A 25,834-nucleotide genomic window follows, 5' to 3' on the forward strand; every position below is an offset into this window, starting at 1 on the left:
CATTCTCATTGGGTTATAGCAAGGGTTAAAAATATCCAGCACACTGTCTAGCCTGGATCATTAAATTTTAGGTATTATTTATACTGTTATTATGCTACTGGGGGAGATAGCATAACATGGTGGTTAATATGGTAGACTTTGAAGCTAACCTACGTAGGTTCAAACCTTGACTGCCACTTACTAGTTCTGTGGCCTTGGAGAATTACTTATTCTCTTTTGCCTCCGTTTTCTCATCTGTAAAAGGGATCTAATAATAGGATCTACCCATGGAGTTTTTATGAGGATTAAGTGTTTTAATATATATGAAAACTATTGAGAATGGTGTCTAGCAAGTGCTGTATGTGTGATTCTTTAAAACACACAAAATATTTGGTCCATATTTTAAGTATTAAGTGGATAAAGTAGTTACAGAACAAAGCCAAGTCATGTCACTTTTGTTTCCTTACCTGTGTTAATATTTATTTTTCTTTGAAGTGTTCAGTAACCAGAAGAACTGCATGCTTTCAGTTTTTTGTTGGCTGAAGAGTGCTCAATTTGACCAGTCCCCAAGGAGGTACTTGCCAGACTGCTAGGATGGAAAGTTAATGATTCAGAATCATCAAAATCTGAGATGAGTCAACTGATGTCTATCTTACTGTCTTAGGTAGAGCCCAGCCAAGAACATGGGAAAAGTATTATGAGTAGGTAACCTTCTCTATATATGTTTATGGGACTATTGCCATCTTTTCTAGTACAGGAGAGTAGTTGTGGGTTAGAGAGACTGATTTACTTTTAGAGATTAAATGTCTTCAACTATCCCTGGGCAAAAAGGAGTTTGCAAAGAATTAAGAAAATATAAACACTGTTTTTCTATTTCTCTTAAAGTAGGACTCTTCACAAAGAGTGACCCAATAGACTAGAAGATTTTTCAAACAAATTAAAATTATTTTCCACAAGGCACACGAGCATTTTGATTGCTTCCCTATGTTTTAGAACTCTTAAGAGTTCTTCAGATGAGGTCCAAAGTGCAGCAAAACATAATCATCCAACTTGGACGGCAGCCATGGAATGGGATGACTGAATAAATATTACCATCTAACATCATTCATCTCAGGCTTTAGTGGGAATAGAAGAGAGGTTGGGAGAGATTTCCTGCCAAAATCCAAGGTTAAACCCAACGAGAAGTTAGTATTCCCCTGAGGCCATTTTTTCTCGATTATGAGCCTTGGCTATGATTTCATTTCAATGATTATTTTTTTAAAAATGTATTTTGAGTAGGGGTAGGCAAAGCTGGTTTCAGACATCTGTAATTTGAAAATTCATCTAGCAGTGTGATGGTCAATTTGAACAGATATGAATATATTTTAGCTGTTGGCCTGTTCCTCAATATGCTTTTTTTTTTCTGCTGTCAAGTTAGAACTATTAAAAATTCCTTGCAATAGAGGCATTTGATTGTTTAAAGTGAGACTGTGGATACCTCCACCAGCCTTGACAGGGGATACAAACCTTAGTTTGGAAACTAATGTAAACCTTGCGACAATGAAGCAACTTAACAGACCTGAGTCAGGCATAAACAATGAAATGGTTTGAAAGGATTGGTCTCCCCGGAATGTCACGTTCCATGGAAGAATGCTTTCTCTATTTGATCTGTCACTAGAGCTCTCAAAATATGACACTCCTGAACATAATATACTTTGATGATAAACTAGATTAACTTTCCCAGTGCAAGTGGAAGGCCACCTGTTGCCAGAATGGCCATATTCCTCGTTGGCTGTCTTGTAGCTGTCATCACTTCAATGCAATCTGCAGCCGACATGCTGGAATATAATGAATATGTCAGAAGTTGGAGGTCAGCCATCGAAGTACATGAAAACTTGGCTTGCCTACAGTGTCAGCATGGAGGCCTCCCCTATCATCTTGTGCAAAGGATTTCTGCACCACTTGATTTGTTTGCACAGGGTTTGTTGCTGTTGGATGGGACGTATTTCTGAGAGGCTTTTTGACAGCCCATTCAAATATTTTCAGTGTGGAAAAAATAGGGCTTCTGGTTTCATGCTCTTCAAATAATAATAGATGGTGTGAAATGCCGAGGAGTACCCAGTGGTGGTGGGGGTCAGTTGTGGCTTTTTAGTGGAAATATCCACAGAGACTGTTAGAAGTGTTTTGATTGGAGTGGAGAGGATTGGTTGGAAAATCAGAGCCACTGAAGAGATCGTGGAGGTGCTCAGTTTCTACCTTCTCCTCCCTATTCCTCCCTACTAACATATGTGATGTTAGGTCACTTGGGCTACAAACTCTTAATATTGGGAAATATAAAGTGGTGCATCATATTTATTTATGTCAAATATTTATATATCATATACAGTATACTATTAATGAGTTTTCCAGGTTATGATATCATGGGCCAATATGAGATACTTATTTACCATGGAATATCTATTCTTCTTGAACAGTGACGTCTGTTTTTGCTAATGGCATCAAGAAGAAGTTTTCTGAAGTCTTGGTCATTATGATGAAAGATTCATTAGTAGTTCCATTGGCTGAAAATAAGAGAGCTTAAAATCAGTCTTAGCTATTGTTAAATGCTTTCTCTAAAACTTTGAAGGCCAAATGAAAAGGGAATTCTGTTCTTGGCTTTGGCTTGGGCAGAGTTTCTCAACCTTGACACTATTGACATTTTGGATTGGATTATTCTCTGTGGTGGGGACCATTCTGTGCATTGTAGGAGTTGAGCAGCATCCCTGGCCTTACCCACTAGATACCATAACACCTTCCCAGTCATGACAACAAAAAAATGTCTCCCAGTGTCCCCAGTTGCCAGACGTCCCCTGGAACCCACTTTGGGGGCAAAACTGCCCCTGATAGAGAACCACTGTGTTGGTTGCATGCTGGGTTTCTAGAAGTATTTTACGTTGCAGTATCCTAAAGGAGCAAATTGTATGCATAGACCCATTCTTCTAACTTTACCTCCCCAGTTTTAACAACAGAGTATCAACCGAAAAGGAGTGGGAGGTTTATAGCACTCTATACAATAATTCACATTCAACCATTCTTAAAGTATACGTTTGGTTAGCCACAGGCCTAAGATTATCTTCTATGGGTTTTGATAATAACAGCAGTGAAAGAAAGTGTTAGTCACTCAGTCATGTCCAACTCTTTGTGACTCAATGGACTTGTAGCCTGCCAGGCTCCTCTGTCTATAGGGATTCTCCAGGCAAGAATATTGGAGTGGGTTGCCATGCCCTTCTCCAGGGTATCTTTCCAACCCAGGGATCAAACTCAGGTCTCCTGCACTGCAGGCAGATTCTTTACCATCTGAGCTATGAGGAAGTTTAATAACAGCAGCAATAGCTCTAATTTATGCAGGGGTAATTGCAGTCCCACACCCTGTGCTAAATCACATGCTATTTCACTTGATCCTTGTAACACATGTAGACATTAACTAGGTTTTCATACTCTTATCAGATGAGCATGTGGAAGCTTGGAGCATTTAAATACTTTGCCTAAACTTGTACCCTTAGTAAGAAACAGAGTTTGTGTTTAAATTCAAGGTGATCCCAGCTAGAACTTGTAAAATGAACTACCTACATAATTTCTTCCTTTGTAGACTGGGTTACGGCTGCTCCCAGGGATGGCACGGTCCACAGCTGATACTCAGCACATTTCTTTCCAGCATTTTCACATAATTTAGGTCTCAGTGAGTCACATCCTATAATCGTTTTATGAGAACAAACTGGCAAATGGCTAATTTAAAATTATCCCTGTCAAAAGAAGATAAGAAAATTACGTGTGGGTTTGATTAAAAAAAAAAAAAACATTTTATATCTCTTCTAAAACACTTGTTAAATTTTATCGAGATGTGACCTTTTAAACTTAGACCTCTCATGTCTCAGCAAGCTGTACACTCTGTGGGAATTTGAATCCCCATTCAATATTTAATTTGTGTTAATTAACTCAGTGTTTAATTTTTTCTGTTTGTTTTTTTCATCTTTAACATTTTCTACATATGTTGACAAAGGGCAATATCTGACTACTACATCCCTTTTTTTTTTTCTCTCCTACCCTGCTGGTAGAGGTTTAGAAATGAGTGAAGTTGTCAAAAGTCAGACAAATTGAACAGAACAAAGCAAAAACAAAAGCAGAGACACTTGTTAATCCACAGCCTGGGAAAAAACTGACACATTTGTCCTCATCTATTTTTTCTTAGTCCAGTGTCAGAGCTCCTTTATCCCTCTTCTTTATTTATATATTCTTTTAATCATCACTTTATCTTTACTTATTCAGTTACCATTCCCCAAATTGATGATATAATATAAAAAGAGCCTTTCCCCTTAGTTTTCTTTTTTTTTTTAATCAGTGCATTATACCATTTTTTTCATTAGCACTTAGCAGACAATGAGTAAATATTTACTGTCTTATGAAGGCCAGTAGACAAATGAGAGTAGAAAACAAAGAAACATAGAGATACAGGCCAAGTGTAGCCATATGGAAGATAACTATACTGCCACTGAATGATGGGCACAGGAAAGACAGTGAATTGCTGTTCCCATAGTTTCAGTCAGTTCAGTTTCTCAGTTGTGTCCGACTCTTTGCAACCCATGGACTGCAGCACAACAGGCCTCGCTGTCCATCACCAACTCCTAGAGCTTACTCAAACTCATGTCCATTGAGTCGGTGATGCCATCCAACCATCTCATACTCTGTTGTCCCCTTCTCCTCCTGACTTCAATCTTGCCCAGCATTAGGGTCTTTTCCAATGAGTCAGTTCTTCTCATCAGGTGGCCAAAGTACTGGAGTTTCAGCTTCATATCAGTCCTTCCAATGAATATTCAGGACTGATTTCCTTTAGGATGGACTGGTTGGCTCTCCTTGCAGTCCAAGGGACTGTCAAGAGTCTTCTCCAACACCACAGTTCAAAAGCATCAGTTCTTCGGCGCTCAGCTTTCTTTATAGTCCAACTCTCACATCCATACATGACTACTGGAAAAGCCATAGCTTCGACTAGACAGACCTTTGTTGGCAAAGTAATGTCTCTGCCTTTTAATATGCTGTCTAGGTTGGTCATAGCTTTTCTTCCAAGGAGCAAACATCTTTTAATTTCATGGCTTCAGTCACCATCTGCAGTGATTTTGGAGGCCCCTTCCCCCCCCAAAAATAAAGTCTGTCACTGTTTCCATTGTTTCCCCATCTATTTGCCATGAAATGATAGGACGAGATGCCATAATCTTTGTTTTTTGAATGTTGAGTTTTAAGCCAGCTTTTATATTCTCCTTTTACTTTCATCAAGAGTACTTTGGCTTTCTTTAGTTCTTTGCTTTCTGCCATAAGGGTGGTGTCATCTGCATATCTGAGGTTATTGATATTTCTTCTGGCAATCTTGATTCCAGCTTGTGCTTCATTCAACCCACCTTTTCGCATGATGTTAAATAAGCAGGGTGACAATATACAGCCTTGACATACTCCTTTCCCAATTTGGAACCAGTCTGTTGTTCCATGTCCAGTTCTAACTGTTGCTTCTGGACCTGCATACAGATTTCTCAGGCGGCAGGTCAGGTGGTCTGGTATTCCTATCTCTTGAAGAATTTTCCACAGTTGGTTGTGATTCATGCAGTCAAAGCTTTGGCATAGTCCATAAAGCAGAAGTAGCTGTTTTTCTGGAACTCTCTTGCTTTTTCAATGATCCAGCAGATATTGGCAATTTAATCTCTGGTTCCTCTGCCTTTTCTAAATCCAGCTTGAACATCTGGAAGTTCACGGTTCACATACTGTTGAAGCCTGGCTTGGAGAATTTTGAGCATTACTTGGCTAACGTGTGAGATGAGTGCAATTGTGCAGTAGTTTGAACATTTTTTGGCATTGCTTTTCTTTGGGATTGGAATGAAGACTGACCTTTTTCAGTTCTGTGGCCACTGCTGAGATTTTCAAATTTGCTGGCATATTGAGTGCAGCACTTTAATAGCATCATCTTTTAGGATTTGAAATAGCTCAATTGGAATTCCATCACCTCCACTAGCTTTATTCGTAATGATGCTTCCTAAGGCCCACTTGACATCGCATTCCAGGTGTCTGGCTCTAGGTGAGTGATCACACCATCGTGGTTTTCTGGGTCATGAAGATCTTTTTTGTATAGTTCTTCTGTGTTCTCACCACCTCTTCTTAATATCTGCTGCTTCTGTTGGGTCCATACCATTTCTGTCCTTTATTGTGCCCATCTTTGCATGAAATGTTCCCTTCTTTCTTGAGGAGATTTCTAGTCTTTCCCATTCTATTGTTTTCCTCTATTTCTTTGCATTGCTCACTGAGGAAGGCTTTCTTATCTCTCCTTGCTATTTTTTGGAACTCTGCATTCAAGTGGATATATTACCCTATTTTACTGATTGCTTTTGAAATACTCTTTATCATGGAGAAGTTTTAAACATATACAAAAGTAGAAAGCCTGGTAAATGAACCCCAATACACTTTCACTCATCCCCAAAAGTCACCAAACTATGGCCAGTCTTGTCACATACTGCATTAGTTATCTACTGGGCTTAAACAAATGATCCCAAATTTAGCAGTTTATAACAGCATACATTTATTATCTCAGAGTTTATGTGGAGTAGGTCTCCAGATGGGGCTTCTTTGGATCCTTATGAGAGGATCTCTCATAAGATTGTGGTCATCACGAATCTCACCTGAAGGGTCCACTTCCAAGCTTATTCAAGTGATTGGCAGGATTCAGTTGCAAGAGCTTTTGGTGGAAGGCCTCCATTTATTCCTTCCCAGGTGGACATCTCTGTAGAGCATCTCACAGCATGGAGCTTGCTTCATCAGGCTGCCCACAAGGACAAGAGCAAGAGAGTGAACAAGAAGGGAAATCATGGTCTTTTTTTATTTATTTATTTTTGGCTGCACTGGGTCCTCATTGCTGCACACTGGCTTTCTTTAGGCCAGCTGGGGCTCCTCTTTATTGTGGTGTGTGGGCTTCTCTTTGTAGTGGCTTGTCATGGAGCATGGGCTCTAGAGCGCTCAAGCATTAGTGGTTGTGGTGTCTGGGCTCAGTAGTTGTGGCACATGGACTTAGTTGCCCTGAGGCATATGGGATCCCCCCAGACCAGGGATCAAACCTGTGCCCCCTTCACTGGCAGGTGGATTCTTAATCAGTGGATCACCAGGGAAGTCCAACACAGTCTTTTGAACCTAATCATAAAAGAGATATCCCATCATCCTTGCTAAATTCTATTCTTAGTGGAAAAAAAAACACCAAGTCCAGCCCACACTCAAGGGGAAGGAATTACATAAGGGTGTAGTTACCAGAAGGTGGGGATTACTGGAGGCTGTTTCAGCAGTCTGCCCATCACACATATACACTTGCACTCCTTCTACACTCAGAGTACTTTGAAGCAAATCCCAGATTTCATATCATCTCTTCTGTAATTGTTTCAACATGTATTCCTAAAAAGATAGGGGTTCTTTTGAAAAATACATAACCAAAGCACCATTATTACATCTAAAATTTAATGATAATCCTCTAAATTAATTTTCAAATATCCAATCAGTGTTCAAATTTCCAATTATCTCATTAATTTGTGTGTGTGTGTTAATGGCTCATTCATGTTCAACTTTTTGCGACCCCATGGACTGTAGCCTACCAGCTCCTCTGTCCATGAGGATTCTCCAGGCAAGAATACTGAAGTGGGTTTCCATTTCCTTCTCCAGGGTACTTTCCCAACCCAAGGAATGAACCCAGGTCTCCTACATTGCAAGCAAGTTCTTTACGCTCTGAGATACTAGGGATATAGTAATCCATTAAGATAGATTGATATATTTTAAAATGTCTTGTAAATCTCTTTTTATCTATTGTTTTCCCTTCTTTCTCCCTTTTTCCTTCCTTGTAATTGAATTGACCTATAGTATTTCCTGCAGTCTGAGTTTTACTGATTGGATTCCTGAGTTAAAGTTTGTGTTTAGTTGCTCAGTTGTGATCTGATTCTTTGCGACCCCATAGACTGTAGCCCACCAGGCTCCTCTGCCCATGGGGATTCTCAAGGCAAGAATACTGGAGTGGGTTGCCATATCCTCCTCCAGGGAATCTTCCCAACCCAGGGATCCAACCCAGGGATTAATCCTGAATTGCAGATGGATTCTTTATTATCTGAACCACTGGGAAAGCCTGGGTTAAAAATTTACTACATTCTTAATATTTCCCTATATATAAGTAAGTATTGATTTTAAGATGGCAATTTTTACACATTGAAATCAAGGTGCATCTTACCATCAAAGGCATCATATAATTTTTCAGGTGACAGTTACGATACCATTGAATTGCTTCATGAACAATCTTGTCTGGACTATTTTATCACTTTAATATCTTGACTATGTTTGTTATAACTTGAATTATGTGCATTGTTCCTATTATGTGTATTGAGTTTAATTACTATTTAATTTTTTTTTCCCTAAAAGATTACATTCTGATTCTACATTGAAAGAAAAAGTAACTGTTAGAGCAGGAAACAGAAACAAAACAGGGGGGAGTAAATTTGATTCATTCATCGCTGGGCCACTAAAATCCCTTAATGTTTTAGACTGCAAAGCAAATAAGGACATTTGGAGAAGGACTCAAGTCCTGATGTTTGGAATGGATCACGGAAATACCACCATCAGCATTTGCCAATGGAGTGTCAGTTCCTTGGAAGAAAATTCCATAGTCAATAGCAGAGCACCCTTTCAAGTTATATTCAACATATATATTATCCTTCAAAAAAATACTGTGGAGAAACACAGCGATCAGTGGCTTTGAATATAAAAGTGATTCCTGTTAGATACCTTTTTGTTTGTTTTTGTTTTTCCAGAATATTCTGACTTTCAGAAATGCTAAGTGAAAACAGTGCTAAGAAAATTGCATCACTAGTATTAGTTTAGTTAAGGTACAGGGAAAGGACTAGAAGGAAATGTGTCAAAATGCACCAATATTGATGAGATGTGAGACATATATTTTTTCTTTGTATTTTGTTATTGATGTTGTTTTCCTGAATTGTTTGCAATGAACAAGAATACCTTTTAAAAACAAGGAGAATAAAAGCCCTAGTAAATAATATTAAAGCGCTATGTCAGAGAAGTGACAAGTCAGATCATATGATGGCTTCTGTAGGAGAAGCTGTGAGATTTTCAGGCTTGTAGGCTGCAAGATGAGTTTTAGTTCTTGACCTTGCAGCCTCTTGGCAGTCTTCCCATGGATAGGCTGCAGCCTTCTCCCTTCTTCAGGAGTGCCCCAGCCACCCCTGACTCTGAAACTGTTTCAGTACTGTCTGTGAGGGATGTTCTCCAGTTCATTTTGCCTTAAGTGCTCAGGTATGATATTCTCATGATGACCTTGGAGTTCAGAAAGGTCTGTTGGATTCTTTAGGTGAAGAATTTTTTGTAGCATCTTAATCATAGACATTTTTACTAAATTTCTTATTTTGTGAATACATGGGAGTAATAAATGACATAAAACACTGTAAAAATAAGTTTAAAGAAATCATTCCAGTAAGTGTGAAAATTTTCAAAATAATAAGGTACTTGTATCAGTCTAATTGGCAGGGTCTTTTTTTTTTTTTTCTTAGTTGCTTTGAAAATAATTGTGTGCTTTTCAAATAAATTATCAGATTTGATGAAATGTATTGACCCTGATGCTGGGAAAGACTGAAGGCAGAAGAAGGGGATGACAGAGGACGAGATGGTTGGATGCCATCACTGACATCAGTTGATGCCATCAACTCAATGGACATGAGTTTGAGCAAGCTCCAGGAGTTGGTGATGGACATGGAAGCCTGGCGTGCTGCAGTCTCTGGGGTCACAAAGAGTTGGCCATGACTGAGCAACTGAACATCAATAGTAAAAATAAAAAAAGAAAAACTCTGTCTTCTAGAGCTAAGTTTAGGAGATTAGGGATCTGTCTTTTCTTTCCTTATAGATCTCTTGCTGATAATCTATTTCCTTGATACAAGGTATCATAAATTGTTAGATACATCATGAATTTTATAACAACTTTTCAGAAAAAAAGCACCTATAAAATTACACATTTTGTTTTTTCCTGTAGATGTTCATTCTTCAGTTTATAAGTTTGGCCTGAGCCTAAGCTTTTTTCACATTTGAAGTAAAAAATGTTCTCCTGAGTCTATTTTGGTTTGGACACTATCAGCAGCACCATGGTGACCTTCTCCAATCCACCTCAAAACCTGTCTTTTATAATCTGTTCCTCTTTAGTATATTTAAGATTGAAAGACATTTCAAGATGTGTCATAATATTCCAGGCTTGATGAACAATCCCTGTGTGGTTCAAATCATAATTAACTTTTCTGTCATAATTGAATTACATATTAATGGACATTAGACGGTTCTTCAGAATCAACTGTTTCTGATAGAGGGATACTGCTGCCAGAATGATCACTGGAATTCAAGAAAATATATCATCGACTCTTCATAGTTTCGAGAAACCTATGCCTATTCCAAGAGACTTGGCAATTTCTGTTGCTTTTAATTGTGTTGTGTAGAGCGTGACAATATTCTGCAAAGACAATTATTGTTTGTTTCTCTGTTACATTTTAATATATTCTTTTTTGAAGACATTTTCAATGACAATTGGAATCCAAACTTAAAATAAGGTTCAACTACATGCCATGCAAACAAGGCTTATTTCCCAGCTTAGGTGAGACTCAAATGAATCTGTAACCTTCTACACACATGCTAATTTGCACATGTGCAGACATTGACATCTATGTCACAACACATTTCTCTGCCAAGTATCTTTGGCAAAGACTATAAATTACATACGAATTTGAGATATGTTAAAATGTGAAAAGCTCTGCATCTTAGACTTGATGAAATACAGTAATAAATAACACTTATCAATTGTGTGTAATATGTTAGATACCTCGCCTATATTATTCACTTATTTTCATAATTACCCTATAAAACAGTACTGTTACTGTCTCAATTTTACAGATGAAGAAAACCGAGTCTAGGGGAGTTTAAGTCATTAGTCTGAGGAAAAGGCAGAATTGAACCAAAGCTTGAACTTGAAGCATATACGATCTTCCTACTTATCTCTTGGTAAGCCTTATTATTATTATTTTTTATGCACTATAAAGTCCAATAGAACTTTCTATTATGGAAATGTTCTCTATCTGTCCAACATGGCAGTCACTAGCCACCTGGGGCTATTGAGCATTTGAAATGTGGTTAAAATTTTAATGTTATTTGATTTTAATTAATTTTAATTTAAATGGGTACATGTGTCTGGTGGCTCCCACACTGCAGAGTGCAACACTAGAATGAAGATCACTGTGGTCTCAGGAAAATTCCAGAGAGTTGACACAGAGTTCACTTTTGTGCTTGCAAGTCAGGTCTACACAAGTGCAAATACCCGTTACTTTATTACTTCTCTGGAACACCTTGACTATTCTCATGGCTTTTTGAGATGAGAAAAAACTGGTCAGCAAATCTAAAACAAAAAGGGAAGCTAGAAAACTGTCCTACCACTGTATGGGGTACTTACTCATGCTCTAGTTAGGTCCCTTATAGGTTCTTCTTAGGTCTACTGTGATGTGTTTTTGTTAACGTTGTTATTAATCTTCTGCATTTGAAAATTTTTCAGTTATCTTATGAAACTTTCCCAAATGTTTTAGAAGGTAACTAGAATTGGTATTACAATTCCTGTTTTACTGATGAGGTAAAATTAAGATTCAGGTTGTGTGATTTGTCCAAGGTCACACAGATACCTGGTGACTTACATGGGACTGGTATCTAGACCTTTGAACTTCTAATCTGTTGTGCTTTCCATACAAGGAGCTATTTCTCTACTATTGCATTCAAATATATTTTATTTAAAAACAAGCACACATACCAGACAAACTCTGCAGGAAGAAACTCTGACTTTGGGTGGAGATGATTCCAGGCAAGCTGATAGAATAAGGTATCACCCCATGGGCATTAGTCCCTCCCAAAGGAAGCATTTGCCAGTGACTTGAGTAGTGTCATGATCTTCGTTTTCTGAATATTGAGCTTTAAGCCAACTTTTTCACTCTCCACTTTCACTTTCGTCAAGAGGCTTTTGAGTTCCTCTTCACTTTTCTGCCATAAGGGTGGTGTCATCTGCATATCTGAGATTATTGATATTTCTCCCAGCAATCTTGATTCCAGCTTGTGTTTCTTCCAGTCCAGCATTTCTCATGATGTACTCTGCATAGAAGTTAAATAAGCAGGGTGACAATATACAGCCTTGACATACTCCTTTTCCTATTTGGAACCAGTCTGTTGTTCCATGTCCAGTTCTAACTGTTGCTTCCTGACCTGCATACAGATTTCTCAAGAGGCAGATCAGGTGGTCTGGTATTCCCATCTCTTTCAGAATTTTCCACAGTTGATTGTGATCCACACAGTCAAAGGCTTTGGCATAGTCAATAAAGCAGAAATAGATGTTTTTCTGGAACTCTCTTGCTTTTTCCATGATCCAGTGGACATTGGCAATTTGATCTCTGGTTCCTCTGCCTTTTCTAAAACCAGCTTGAACATCAGGAAGTTCACGGTTCACATATTGCTGAAGCCTGGCTTGGAGAATTTTGAGCATTACTTTACTAGCATTTGAGATGAGTGCAATTGTGTGGTAGTTTGAGCATTCTTTGGCATTGCCTTTCTTTGGGATTGGAATGAAAACTGACCTTTTCGAGTCCTGTGGCCACTGCTGAGTTTTCCAAATTTGGCATCCGGTCCCATCACTTCATGGGAAATAGATGGGGAAACAGTGAAAACAGTGTCAGACTTTATTTTTCTGGGCTCCAAAATCACTGCAGATGGTGATTGCAGCCATAAAATTAAAAGACGCTTACTCCTTGGAAGGAAAGTTATGGCCAACCTAGATAGCATATTCAAAAGCAGAGATGTTGCTTTGCCAACAGAGGTCCATCTAGTCAAAGCTCTGGTTTTTCCTGTGGTCATGTATGGATGTGAGAGTTGGACTGTGAAGAAAGCTGAGCGCCGAAGAATTGATGCTTGTGAACTGTGGTGTTGAAGAAGACTCATGAGAGTCCCTTGGACTGCAAGGAGATCCAACCAGTCCATTCTAAAGGAGATCAGCCCTGGGATTTCTTTGGAAGGAATGATGCTAAAGCTGAAACTCCAGTACTTTGGCCACCTCATGCGAAGAGTTGACTCATTGGAAAAGACTCTGATGCTGGGAGGGATTGGGGGCAGGAGGAGAAGGGGATGACAGAGGATGAGATGGCTGGATGGCATCACTGACTCGATGGACGTGAGCCTGAGTGAACTCCGGTAGTTGGTGATGGACAGGGAGGCCTTGCGTGCTGCGATTCATGGGGTCGCAAAGAGTCAGACACGACTGAGCGACTGATCTGATCTGATCTGAGTAGTGTCAGTGTTTTCAGGGTGACACTGCAAGCTGAATGGTTGTGGTGGAAGATCAGTCACTAATTCTGCTTTTTCTCAATGTGGCCATTTTTGTTCTTTTTGTGCAGTTTGTAAAGAAAATGAGTGGGTCATAATATCAATTCCTTCTTGGATATTTTGGTTGACTTCAAGTATCATTCCTTTTGTAATTAAGTGGGAGAGGGAAAACAGATGGTCACCTTGTCAAATTTTGTTTTCAAGTCAAATACACACAGCCCTCTTTTCTAAGTAGGTTAATTCCCTTTTAATGGGACTGCTTTAAGATAGGGAGTCCCTGGTGGTTTTGCATAGGCTCTAATGAATATGTACATAGTGTCCACCTGTTTGGACAGTGCACTTGGAATACATGTCTTAATTTGTATAGAAGTGCCGCCTGTAATCTTTATTGTCTGGAACAGTCATCCTTTAGCTTCTCTGTGCTTTAGTCTCTTCAGGGCTATACCTTCTGTATATATAGCCAGAGCACACGCAGGGAGCCTTGGTATGTATCTGGGCACTGTAAGCTGCCATTCAGCTGGAGATTAAAGGGATAGCAGGATATTTCTGAAGATGATCCCACTATCACCTCATTTTGGTTCCTTCTTGGATCTTGAGAAGGATTTTTGCAGAGATGAAAGAATAATGATTACTCAAAACTGGAAACCATCTCTTTCTTTTTTTAAGTTTTATTTTATTGAAGTATAGTCAATTTACAATGTTGTGTTAATTCCTGCATACAGCAAAGTGATTGTTATACATATAGATTCCTTTTCACATTCTTCTCCATTGTGGTTTATCACGGGACAGTGAATATAGTTCCCTGTGTTACGGTAGGGCTTTGTTGTTTGTCCATTCCGTATATAATAGTCTGCACCTGCTAATCCCAGACTCCACCCATCCCTCCCCCGCAGACCGTTGGCAACTGCACGTCTGTTCTCTACGCTTCTGACTCTGTTTCTCTTTTGTGGATAAGTTCATTTGTGCCATATGTTAGATCCCACATACGAGTGATATATGGCATTTGTTTTTCTGCCTGACTTCACCTAGTATGATAATCTTTAGATGCACCCATGTTGCTGTAATGGCGTTATTTCATTCTTTTTTATTGGAAGCCTTCTCAACCCACCTACTTTCAAGAACAATGAGGACCAATAGATTAGGGAGATCTTAGGCCCTTCTCAGATTTATTCTCTATGTTAAGGAAAAAATAGAAAAAAATACCTTCTATTTTAAAAGAGTGTTTTTTGAGATGTATGAAAATGAGAAAATGAGCTGGTGTTCTTGCCTTTGCCAGTCCTAAAGTTCCTCTTTCACACCTTTTTATGTGTCTCCTTGCTTCCTTGGCCTAGTAAAGTTACACTCTCTCAATCCTCCATGTTACACATAACAGAAGTGGACTTCCAGACAAAAAGAAAGCCCTGATTCTGCCTCTGTTTCTAGAAAAGCATGAGATTCTTGTCACTGCTTTTTTGTTAATCAGTGATCTATTTTGCACCTACTGTGTACTTAGAACTATATTAGAATTTTTCTTCTTGCCTTGAAGCGAGCACATTGATTTTTAGAACTATCTTTAGTTAAGAGTTTAATTTAAAATCCAATATTATTTTTTAAATGGGTGGCATTCCTCTTGGAGTTCTGAAGTCTTCTGCTTTCTGCTTGTGTGTTGATTTGGGGCAAATCTCTTTTTTTTTTTTTTTTGCTTATTTCTTTTAGCCAGAAGTAAAGGAGACAACTTAAGCTTAGTATTTTCATGAAATTTCTTTTTAATTGTTTTGACATTGTGGCTGGTGCTCTGGTTAATTCATAAAGGATTTGTAGTTACTATAAATTATTACTATCTAAAAGTATACAGTTTAGAAGGTTAACTGATACTGTGTACACACATAAAAATATTCCTGCATACACCATGAGTGGATTTCAGTTCAGTTCAGTCGCTCAGTCATGTCCGACTCTTTGCAACCCCATGAATCGCAGCACGCCAGGCCTCCCTGTCCATCACCAACTTCCGGAGTTTCACGTCCACTGAGTCAGTGATGCCATCCAGCCATCTCATCCTCTGTCGTCCCCTTCTCCTCCTGCCCCCAATCCCTCCCAGCATCAGAGTCTTTTCCAATGAGTCAACTCTTCGCATGAGGTGGCCAAAGTACTGGAGTTTCAGCTTTAGCACCATTCCTTCCAAAGAAATCCCAGGGCTGATCTCTTTTAGAATGGACTGGTTGGATCTCCTTGCAGTCCAAGGGACTCTCAAGAGTCTTCTCCAACACCACAGTTCAAAAGCATCAATTCTTCAGCACTCAGCCTTCTTCACAGTCCAACTCTCACATCCATACATGACCACAGGAAAAACCAGAGCTTTGACTAGATGGACCTTTGTTGGCAAAGCAATGTCTCTGCTTTTGAATATACTATCTAGGTTGGTCATAACTTTCCTTCCAAGGAGTAAGCATCCTTTAATTTCATGGCTGCAGTCACCATCTGCAGTGATTTTGGAGCCCAAAAAAATAAAGTCTGACGCTGTTTCCACTGTTTCCCCATCTATTTCACATGAGTGGATTTAGGCTTAGTTTATTGGAATATCTTTTAAACTAGAGTATTACATACCAACCCCCTAACCCTTATTCCTAAATGTAGGCTAACAAGGGTTCAATAAAAGATATCTATGTAAAAACCCATTTGATGACCAGTTTTGTATATCCTGTGAACATATTGTAGAACCTACATAAGTGTAGATGTAAAAGACAAAACCCTGAATTCTACCATTACCAAATAAATGTCATTAGGGCAGTGGCTACCTGGATGCAAATTCGTTGATGTTTAATTAAATTTGTTTTTAATGAATTGATTGGTCAAAAGACAAGTCTGGGTCATGCGAATTTCCCTATGAATGAGGCTACACTGCAAACACAAATGACTTTTTCACTCAGTCTTGCTTTCCTATATGGTTCTTAAGGAGGGTTCCCTTTGCATTATTTAATGTTTTTGGCTTATTTATAATTCTTGGAGGAAATGTTACACAAAACCACAAGTACTCAGTCAGACTGTGCATGAAACCAGGCATGTTTTTGCCATTTAAAGCTTCCACAGCAAGAGAGAGCAAAACCGTGCATCTTCAAGGTTAAGCAGATGTGGTAAAAGCACATTCACTCACTGTTTGTTTTGCTAAAAAAGAAAAAAAAAAATGAAAGCTTAATATGTGTTACAGCTCTCTTTCCCTTTTCGTTAAATTGCGAAAAGTTGATTATTGTTCCAATGATAACGCCTTTTATTGCTTAAAAGAAATGATAAGAACATACTTTTTTTAAGGTCTGAAAACTCAAGAATCCTTAATTTCGTGAAATGTATCTTTTATTTTTTTGATTAATGCATTTGTCTGTGTGATATTTGAAGTTTTCCTGGAAATGGCTTTTGATAGTTTTTTTTTAGCTAAGCCGATGTCAGATTTATATGTAAAAAAGCCATATTCACGCTCCTTAGAATCATTTCTAAGAGTGACATCTCCTTAAGGATGCTTTACTCACTGTTGGCCTTTGCACTTGACCTTTAATTTATAAAATGAGATTTTTGTATACCTTTTTGTTCTGTATTCCATTTTCTTACTTTTTTTGGTGGGGGAGATTTGGAGATGGTCACCAGTATTTATTTTTTCCCCTCTTTGCATTTTAAAGATGGAAAAAAAAAAAAAAAACCTGTAGAAACTCCTAGATTATTATGTAGGATAATAATAATGGTATGTGGTATTTACATGAAAGGGTGAAAATGAAAGTCGCTCAGTCGTGTCCACTCTTTGTGACCCCATGTACTGTAGCCGAACAGGCTCCTCTGTCCTTGGCATTCTCCAGGCCAGAATACTGGAGTGGGTTGCCATTCCCTTCTTCAGGGGATCTTCCCAACCCAGGGATCAAACCCAGCTCTCCTGCATTGCAGGCAGATTCTCTACTGTCTGAGTTGCCAGGGAAATCCAGGAAAGGATGCTATAATGTAAATTAAGAATTTAATTCTGATTTCCTTTCAAATGGTTTTGAATCTGGATATAGTCAGAAAAATGCCTAGGAGGTCCTCTGGATGGTAAGCTTCATATTCTTTTGCCACCTGATTTCTAGCGTTGATAACTAGATTTCCATTATTTTCCCACTTTGCTGCTGCTGCTGCTAAGTCGCTTCGGTCGTGTCTAACTCTGTGCGATCCCAGAGACGGCAGCCCACCAGGCTCCCCCATCACTGGGATTCTCCAGGCAAGAACACTGGAGTGGGTTGCCATTTCCTTCTCCAACGCATGAAAGTGAAAAGTGAAAGTGAAGTCACTCAGCTGTGTCCGACTCCTAGCGACCCCATGGACTGCAGCCTACCAGGCTCCTCCGTCCATGGGATTTGCCAGGCAAGAATACTGGAGAGGGTTGCCATTGCCTTCTCCGACTTTCCCACTTTAGCCTTCCCCTTATCCTCAGAGCCTATCATCCCTCTCTCACCATCCACTTTCCCTCCCCTGACATGGCTGAACATTATTTCACACTCAGTATTGAATGCCAGAGTTTGCTATTAAGTTCAGTATCTAACTAAACATGAATGATGAGTGAGTCATATCCATCTGAAAGTTAAAACAGGCTATGGGGCCTCCCCGTCCCCACGCCAAGGATTACAACTTGAAATCAACATTTGTGTCCCCTCAGGGAAAATCATGGAAGTTTTAGGACTATCTGCACATTCCCTATTTGATTTCAAATGTTAATATAATCAATCCAGGAAAGGAAATCATCCTAAAATTTGATATTATGATTAGAAGTGTAATCTAGTGAAAGAGAAAATGTCTAATTATTAAATTAGAAGAGTCACAATTCCTCAAGCATAGATTCTCAGCACTGCATTTCTAGAGAAAATGGCTACTTTGGATGAAAAGATACAGTTGACACTTTGCCCATCATGTGGTAAGTGCTCAGTAACTGTTGCATTAAAAACTAGAAGTTAGCACACTCCCCAGACCATAGAAAGCTTTTCTTTTTTTTTTTCATAGAAAGCTTTTCTAATTTTTCTTTTGCCATTTTAAAACAGCATACTGATTTATTTCCATTACAAAAAGAAAAATTTCCTTCTAAACGTAGCTAAAAATTTAATTGTAGTGGAGGCGTAAGAGAAGAAAAAAGAGAGAGAAAAAAAAAAAGGCTTAGGGGAGGAAGGAAGGGAAAGAGGAAGAAAAGAGAAGGAAGGAAGGAAGTGAAGACAGTCTGCATTCACATTTGCTTGCTGTCCTAAGATTAAGCCCGACCACACAAAAACCCAGAGGAAGCAAGCATCATTTAACATTCAACTTGCAATTCATTTTGTGACTCTATCATTATGCCAGCTCATTTGTCTGCAGTTTAAAATGTGTTATAAAGTAGAAACTTAGAAGTAAAATTCTTTCACTTCCTGATACTAGAGTGAGCGTAGTACATCTGCGTGTTTTGGATCATTTCTAAGCATTTCTCAAAGGTTTGTTCCTCTTTGCCTGAAAGATGGTGGTTTGAACCATTGAAAATGTTTTCATCAAAACTTTATCAGATCATCATTTCTTTTAAAAAATTCCCTATTAATAGATATTACTATTCAAACAGTTTAACACTCATCACCTTGCCCTTTTAATTTTATTTCTAAAATGTCTCTTGATTATGTCCCCTTTTCTCTCTGCCCTAGGCATTGTCTTTATGTCCTGAACACCTCTCACCAGAGCTGCTCCTGGGTTGGCTTCTGTTCCTATCTTTCCTAATTTAATTATTTCCTTAGACTGTTGCAGGATTATTTCCCCAAGAAATAGGATAAATCAAGAGGGTTTTTTTCTTCCCCCCCAAAAACCTTTAGTGGCTTTCATTTGCTTACACAATAAAAGCTGAACTGCTTCGAGGTCTTTTATCATCTAGCTCCCCTAATACCTTCCCAGCCTCAACTGCTCCTTTCTCCCTCTATGTGTGTGTGTATGTGTATTTGTATCAGTGAATTCCACAAATGCCCTGGAAGCTTCCACATTTCTTCATGAAAGGCTTTGCTGACACTAATTCCTCATCCCAAATGTCCTTACTCTGCTTTTACATGGAAAATCCTAGCTCAACTCAAGTATTACCCCTTTATGAAACACTGGAAGGCCTTCTCCAGCTGAAGGTAATTGTTCTTTCCTCTACCTCCCTGTAGTACTTGGATAAATTATTATATTAGAAATGAAATGTTTTACAGTCCAGTCAAACTTTATTCAGGAATCACCTTGGTGTCAGGTGATTTAGTTTCCAATGAAAGAAACATCAAATAAATTTGGGCAAGTAAAAGTTTTTATTGGTTCATATAACTAAAAATTGAGACAGCTGAATGCAGTGCCCAGCTAGTGTTCCCAGTTTTTGTCTCTGTTTTCATCCCAGTGATTTCAGACTTCAGCAGACCCTTCACTCCGAATGATAGGAAAGTGGTTCTCAGAAGTGCTAGATTTACATGATATTTTTAGCTCTTAATCTCAGAAGAAGAGAAACCCTCTTCCACAGCACCAATATCATCCTTTTTCTCCCTTGGAGCATTGTTCCAGTTTGCATCATTTGTCACTGTTTCTGGGAAGCTGGGTTCTCTGGCTGGTCAGTCTAAGTCACATGCTCCTCATTGTAAAGGAGGTAAAGCCATGTGATGGACAGATGCACCAGAATATTGTAGAGTGAGGAAGAAGCTGTCTCTGAGAGGAAAGTGATTTTTATTACATCCTCTATTGAGTATTTTAATTTTTCCCATTGTTGTAACTCACTGTTGAAGTGTATCTTACCCTTTTAATGCTAAGCTTCTCCAGGACAAGTATCAACATGCATTCAATAAATGTTAGCTAAGTGAAGGACTTATCAGCAGATAAAAAATGAAATGGCACCCAAAGTTACCATTTTAATGGACTGAAGATTCTTTTTTTTAACCTTTTCAAAGCCTTATTAGTGAGACTTGATATTTTCCAGTGATTAAGGGAGATTGGAATTTATAGAAAATAGAGGAGAGGATTAATATTTAAGATACACCCAGTTCATATAAAATATTGGATCCCAAACACTTCTAGTTATAATTTGGCTATCAGAAACCATTTAAATTAAAATATTTTGAAGTAAAAAAAAAATGCTTTTAGTAGAGAAAATTTTGATATAGTTTATTACCATCACAGAAACAATTCTACTTAAAACCTGCATTTCTAATCTCTCACAGTTAGACCGTTTTGTTTTGTACTCTTAGAAAGTATGAGGTCTTGCCAACTAGTGTTTTAAGATATTCAAAATGGAAAGTTAAAGACTAGTTCCTCATTTCTCTTCTTAGTAACTTTAAATAATCTAGGAAAATGACCCTGTTTTGCATTTTTTTGCTCTAAATAGTCTAAGTGCTTTATTTAAACTGGTTATCTCATTAGCATGATGCTACACAAGAGAGTTGATCACACTTGGCCACAGTACGGGCAGTACTATGTTGTGAACACCGAATCTGTATTGTTTCCTTCAGTGAGCTTTTAATAAAGCAATTTCTAAGCTTGTTTTCATCAAACCTGTGCTCTAGAGTTTGTTTGGTATAGAGGGTAATTAAGCATTCTGGATTTGGAACCTGATATGAAATCTAACTCTGCCACTACACTAGTTATCTCTGGATGTCCTTAGACAAGGTACACAGGCTCCCTGGATTTTTTACGCATCTGTAAAGTGGGGTTAGTACTCTCTAGCTCAGAGAATTTTGAGTTAAAGGAGATAATGTGATATTGTGCATGGAGTATCTGGGATATTATAAAGGCTCAGTGTAATTTATGGACTATTGTTACAATAACTTACTGTACTTCAACTGGTACCTATTGCTTTAGAGAGGAGGAGATCAAACCCAGTCAATCGTAAAGGAAATCAACCCTGAATACTCACTGGAAGGACTGGTGCTGAAGGTCCTTCCTAGCTTCGATACTTTGGCTACCTGTTGTGACGAGCTGATTCATAGGTAAAAAACCCTAATGCTGGGAAAGATTGAAGGCAAAAGATGAAGGGGGCAGCAGAGGATGAGATGATTAAATAGCATCACCAACTCAATGGACATGAAATTGAGCCAGGGGACAGTGGAGGATGGAGGAGCCTGGCGTATTGCAGTCCATGAGGTCACAATGAGTTGGACATGATTTAGAGACTGAACAACAACAAAGCTGGGAAATCACTGGGGAAGGAACATTTGAGCAGTTGTATTAAAAGTACTCCTGCTTAGAATGGAAGATGTGGCAGTTAAAAGACAGGACAGTGTCCTTATTTCATCACTGATAAGATGTCCTGCTTTCAGTCCTTCATGGACTGACGCCTCTACTGCTTGATACTCCCTGCTCTTCACCCCAGTCTCCAGCTCTCCTCTTCCTCAACTGCAGCTACCAACATGTTGTGACAAAAAACCCCTCCTCCATAGATGGACCCTGAGGACTGTAAGGTCAGACCCAGGGTGACTTTTCACCTCTCTCAAGATAAAAAATATCTTGCTCCATTTGAGATTAAATTTAATCTTTTTGCCAAATGTGAAGCTGCTATACTCCAGTTTCTTAAATATAAAAGATGTGAGATGAAGCAAGGCATAGCATACAGGGAGATCTAACCAGACATCCCAGAGTCCCAGTGAGACCACAAGTCACAGAGCTTCATTATGACGAGAGTAATGGTAGTAATAGACCGACAGTAGCTTACGTAACCTTCCCTGGCCACGATTCCGGACTGAACAACCGTCTGCTGTAAAGAGCATCTCTGCTTGATATGTGCACACAGCAGGTGCTCATTCTTACACCATTTCCCACCCACTGTTGTTTGTTGTTTATAGTAATTTTCAAAACATTTTATTTTGCAAAGATTTTAACCTTATAGGAATGTGGCAATTTTGGTTAAGAGAATTGTATGCTTTTACCCAGGCTCACCAATTTTGTTTTGAGTGAACACGTGTCAAATATTTTAACTCATTATTAATGAGGGAAACAGGCAATGTTGCAGCCAGTTCAAAGATCAGAAATATGGAAATGAATTTGCAAATGAATACAAAACTGGCTTATTCCACAAAGAGGGAGGGAAGTCAGCTGCACCTCCACTTGACAGAATTTATGTACAAGAATTATTTTGCCTCTCTCCGATGACTCACTAGCTTTTAACATTTTGCCACAAATCCTTTATCCTTCCCTTTTTCTCTAATTAAATTTTTCTGAACCCTTTGAGAATAATTTGCATGCATTGTGCCCGCATAAGCATTAATACTTTAATTCAATGTGAATTGTGAAAGAAAACACATTTTCTTACAAAACCATGGCAAGTTACTGAATTCAGAAAATGTAGCATTGATACAGTACTTATCTTTAATCTATAATCCATGTTTTGTTGTTGTAATAACATTTTAGATGGCATTTTTCATTCTCTAGTACTGAGTTCAGTCTGCAGTGATATATCATATATACTTATGTCTCTTTTTTTAATTGAGGTATAATTGACATAAATTATGCTAGTTTCAGGTATACAACATACCAATTTAATATTTGTATATATTGTAAAATGATCACCACAAATCTAACATCTGTCACTATATATAGTCACAAAGTTTCTTTATTATGATGAAAATTTTTAAGATCTACTCTCTTAGAAACTTTCAAATATACAATACAGTATAATTAACTGTAGTCACCGTGTTGGTCATTACATCCTCAGAACTTATTTATTTTATAGTAAGCCAGCTTCACCCATTTTACTATTCATCCCTCCACCCTGCCCTTGTCTCTGGCTCCCACCAAGCTGATCTCTGTTTTTATCTTGTCTCTTCAGTTTTCTTTATATTTTTTAGAAAAATTTTGAAGTTTGTGTATGTTAGAAATTATGGCATTTCTGTGTTTGTGTGTGTGTTGCTTTATTTATGATAATATCCTCAGCTATTATGTCAAAAGGTGTGTGTGTTAGTCGCTCAGTCATATCTGACTCTTTGCAACCCCACAGACTGTAGCCCAACAGGTTCCTCTGTCCATGGGATTCTCCAGGCAAGAAAACTGGAGTGGCTTGCCGTTCCCTTCTCCAGGGGATCTTCCCCACCCAGGGATCGAGCCCTGGTCTCCTGCATTGCAGGCAGATTCTTTACTGTTTGAGCTACAGGGAAGTCCTATTATGTCAAAAGCTGACTTTTTAAAAAAGTGCATTTCGACTCCAAAGTGATACTGGGGGGAAAATAGCAAGCATAAATCAGAACATCAAAGTAAGTCCCACCACGCCTACAGTGTACAAATAGCTGTTGATGAGTTTGCCATGCTTAGTGAACTGAGTAACTGTAAAAGCTTTTCGTGTGCATTCCTATTTTCAGGCCCAATACAGTACGTTAACCTCAGAATATCAAATTGAATCGGGTTCTGAGAAGAGCTGCCTGCAAAGCAGTTAGAATGACACTCTTCATTACACCACCTAGATTTGGGTTTCAGACCACCATAACCCGGGCCTTTTCTAATCTCTCACCTATAGTCAGATACGCACAGCCACCCAAATCAAGGACTCCGTACCTCTTGAGAGTGAAGTCCACCGAGGCCCGCGAAGCTGAGCCCCAAATTGTTAGGAAGAACCTCTTCTTGATGACGTTTTTCCTGGCAAGGCCAAATAACCAGCCCCTGCAAGGCTGCTGGCCACACAGTATGTCAGCACAAATTATGCAGTCTGGGGCTGAGTGGCTGTGTCAGCTGCCCATTAGACCACACTAAAATAGAATTGCTGGGTGCCTGAAGCATGAAGCATGATATTAGATAAAGTGATGAAATTTCACTCGATTAAAGAGCCAGGTCAAGGACAGTTACCTCAGGAAATTCCTTTTTTCCTCAAATATTCTCACAACCTTGATGAATTTATCGTTTTCTTGCGTATTTTTCATTATCGTCTGGGGCTTTATGAGCAATAAAAGGTGCCCTCAGCAGGCACTGACATATTGGAGTGATCAGAATCATAGGTTATATTGATTCAAAGAAAGAAAGGGGGGGGGGGACGGAATTGACATTGCCGCAGGTCACAAGCCCTTGGAAATGTTGGATTGATTTGTTTAGACAGTTGTTTGATTTCTCTCTCTCTGTCTTTCTCTAACACTTTTGTTTTGCTTTTCTTAATAAAGGGATAGGAAAAAGAACAGAAAAAGGTAGTCTTTTTTTTTTTTTTTAAGGCCAGTTGAAGGATAGGAACAGCAGCATATGGCTTGGCAGAAAGTTTTATTTTTATTTATTTGATTTATAAGGACAGGAGAAAAATGCTTCTTGCAAAGGGCTTCTTTTATCAAAAGGACTTGCAGGCTGAAAGTAAATGATTGCATACCTACGCTCCTTCTCAAATCTGGGTTGGATAACCACAGCTAGCCAGAGTAAAGCAGTTTGACTAATGCACCCACCACCCACTTCCTGGCCTGGTTCCTGTAGGAAAACATTTTTTTTCATTAAGGAAAATATTTTTGGTTCATTAATACTGTACTCTGGCTTATTTTCATTTACAGTAGCATTTGAGAAGCAAAAGAAATGAGAAGTGGGTATTCAGATCACTTGAGTTTCACGCTTACAGCTTAATGATTCTCCCATTCCTCTCCCTCCCCTCTTATCCTGCCATTGAGGGCGAGGTTCTTATGTGAGCACGATATCCCTGAAGGAGTAGCACCAAGGCCAGCTAATCGGATCTTGTAGAACTCTAATTCAGTTGGCTCAGCCGCTCTTTCTTTGGGTCAGAAAATCCACAGTTGCAAATGTGTTCTTCAGGGTTGGGGAGAGGGCAGGGAGGGGAGGGTTTGAAGGTATTTGGGAGGAATCAGCTAGCTTTTGGTACCACTTGAGGGTCATTGCTGCAAACTCTCAACTCAATAAATGATTGAGGAAACTTAGTTCAATAATTTTCCCAGGCAATATTTTAACTTTGGTGCTCCAGTTTCATTCCATGTTTGTAGGCTGCTTGAGTTTTTAGAGTCCTATTTTTCCCTTTATAAAATAGGAATAATTTTAGCATATTATATCTCTTCTATCTTATAAGACTATAATGAAGATGAAAAAGGGCATCTGTTTACAGATTTTTAAATTGTAAATAGAAAATGTATTATCTATATTCTAAATGATATCATGATTATATTTCCATACAATATTAATTTTTAATACTAGTGAACAAAGAATTTCTGTGACCTGGTGAGCTTTACTTACTTGGCATGTGAACCGTAGACACAGAATTTACGCCTGCTTTTTTAGCAGATTCCTTACACATTACATGAATGTTTCTATAAATCAAACTTCTTTTATAACAGCGTTTCCTAGGTAAGAGTCTCTACCCAAGAAAGAAACACATTAAATGATAGCTTGGTGGATGGACACAAAATACAGGAAGGCTTCTTGGGTATAATGCTGGTTTCTCAGTGTCATCATAATTAATAGAATAAAAGTGAAAGGACAAGTTTTCTTTTTTTTACTTACAGGAAAAAAGTACAATTAC

The 25,834-nt window shown here is 38.6% G+C and overlaps 2 long non-coding RNA genes across 2 annotated transcripts; both read right to left on the bottom strand.

Annotated features, from left to right (window-relative positions):
- Positions 1–367: 367 nt before the first annotated feature.
- LOC104969368 (uncharacterized) lies at positions 368–3,800 on the bottom strand. Its single transcript, XR_001500836.3, has 3 exons — positions 3,568–3,800; positions 2,406–2,519; positions 368–568 (listed from the first exon to the last, which is right to left on the bottom strand). It is a non-coding gene; the product is annotated as an uncharacterized lncRNA (long non-coding RNA).
- Positions 3,801–5,698: 1,898 nt separating this feature from the next.
- LOC107132695 (uncharacterized) lies at positions 5,699–24,033 on the bottom strand. Its single transcript, XR_001500837.3, has 3 exons — positions 23,893–24,033; positions 7,273–7,413; positions 5,699–6,793 (listed from the first exon to the last, which is right to left on the bottom strand). It is a non-coding gene; the product is annotated as an uncharacterized lncRNA (long non-coding RNA).
- Positions 24,034–25,834: the final 1,801 nt, after the last annotated feature.

This window comes from Bos taurus, chromosome 8 (genome assembly GCF_002263795.3).
Source record: "Bos taurus isolate L1 Dominette 01449 registration number 42190680 breed Hereford chromosome 8, ARS-UCD2.0, whole genome shotgun sequence".
NCBI classification, from domain to species: Eukaryota; Metazoa; Chordata; class Mammalia; order Artiodactyla; family Bovidae; genus Bos; species Bos taurus.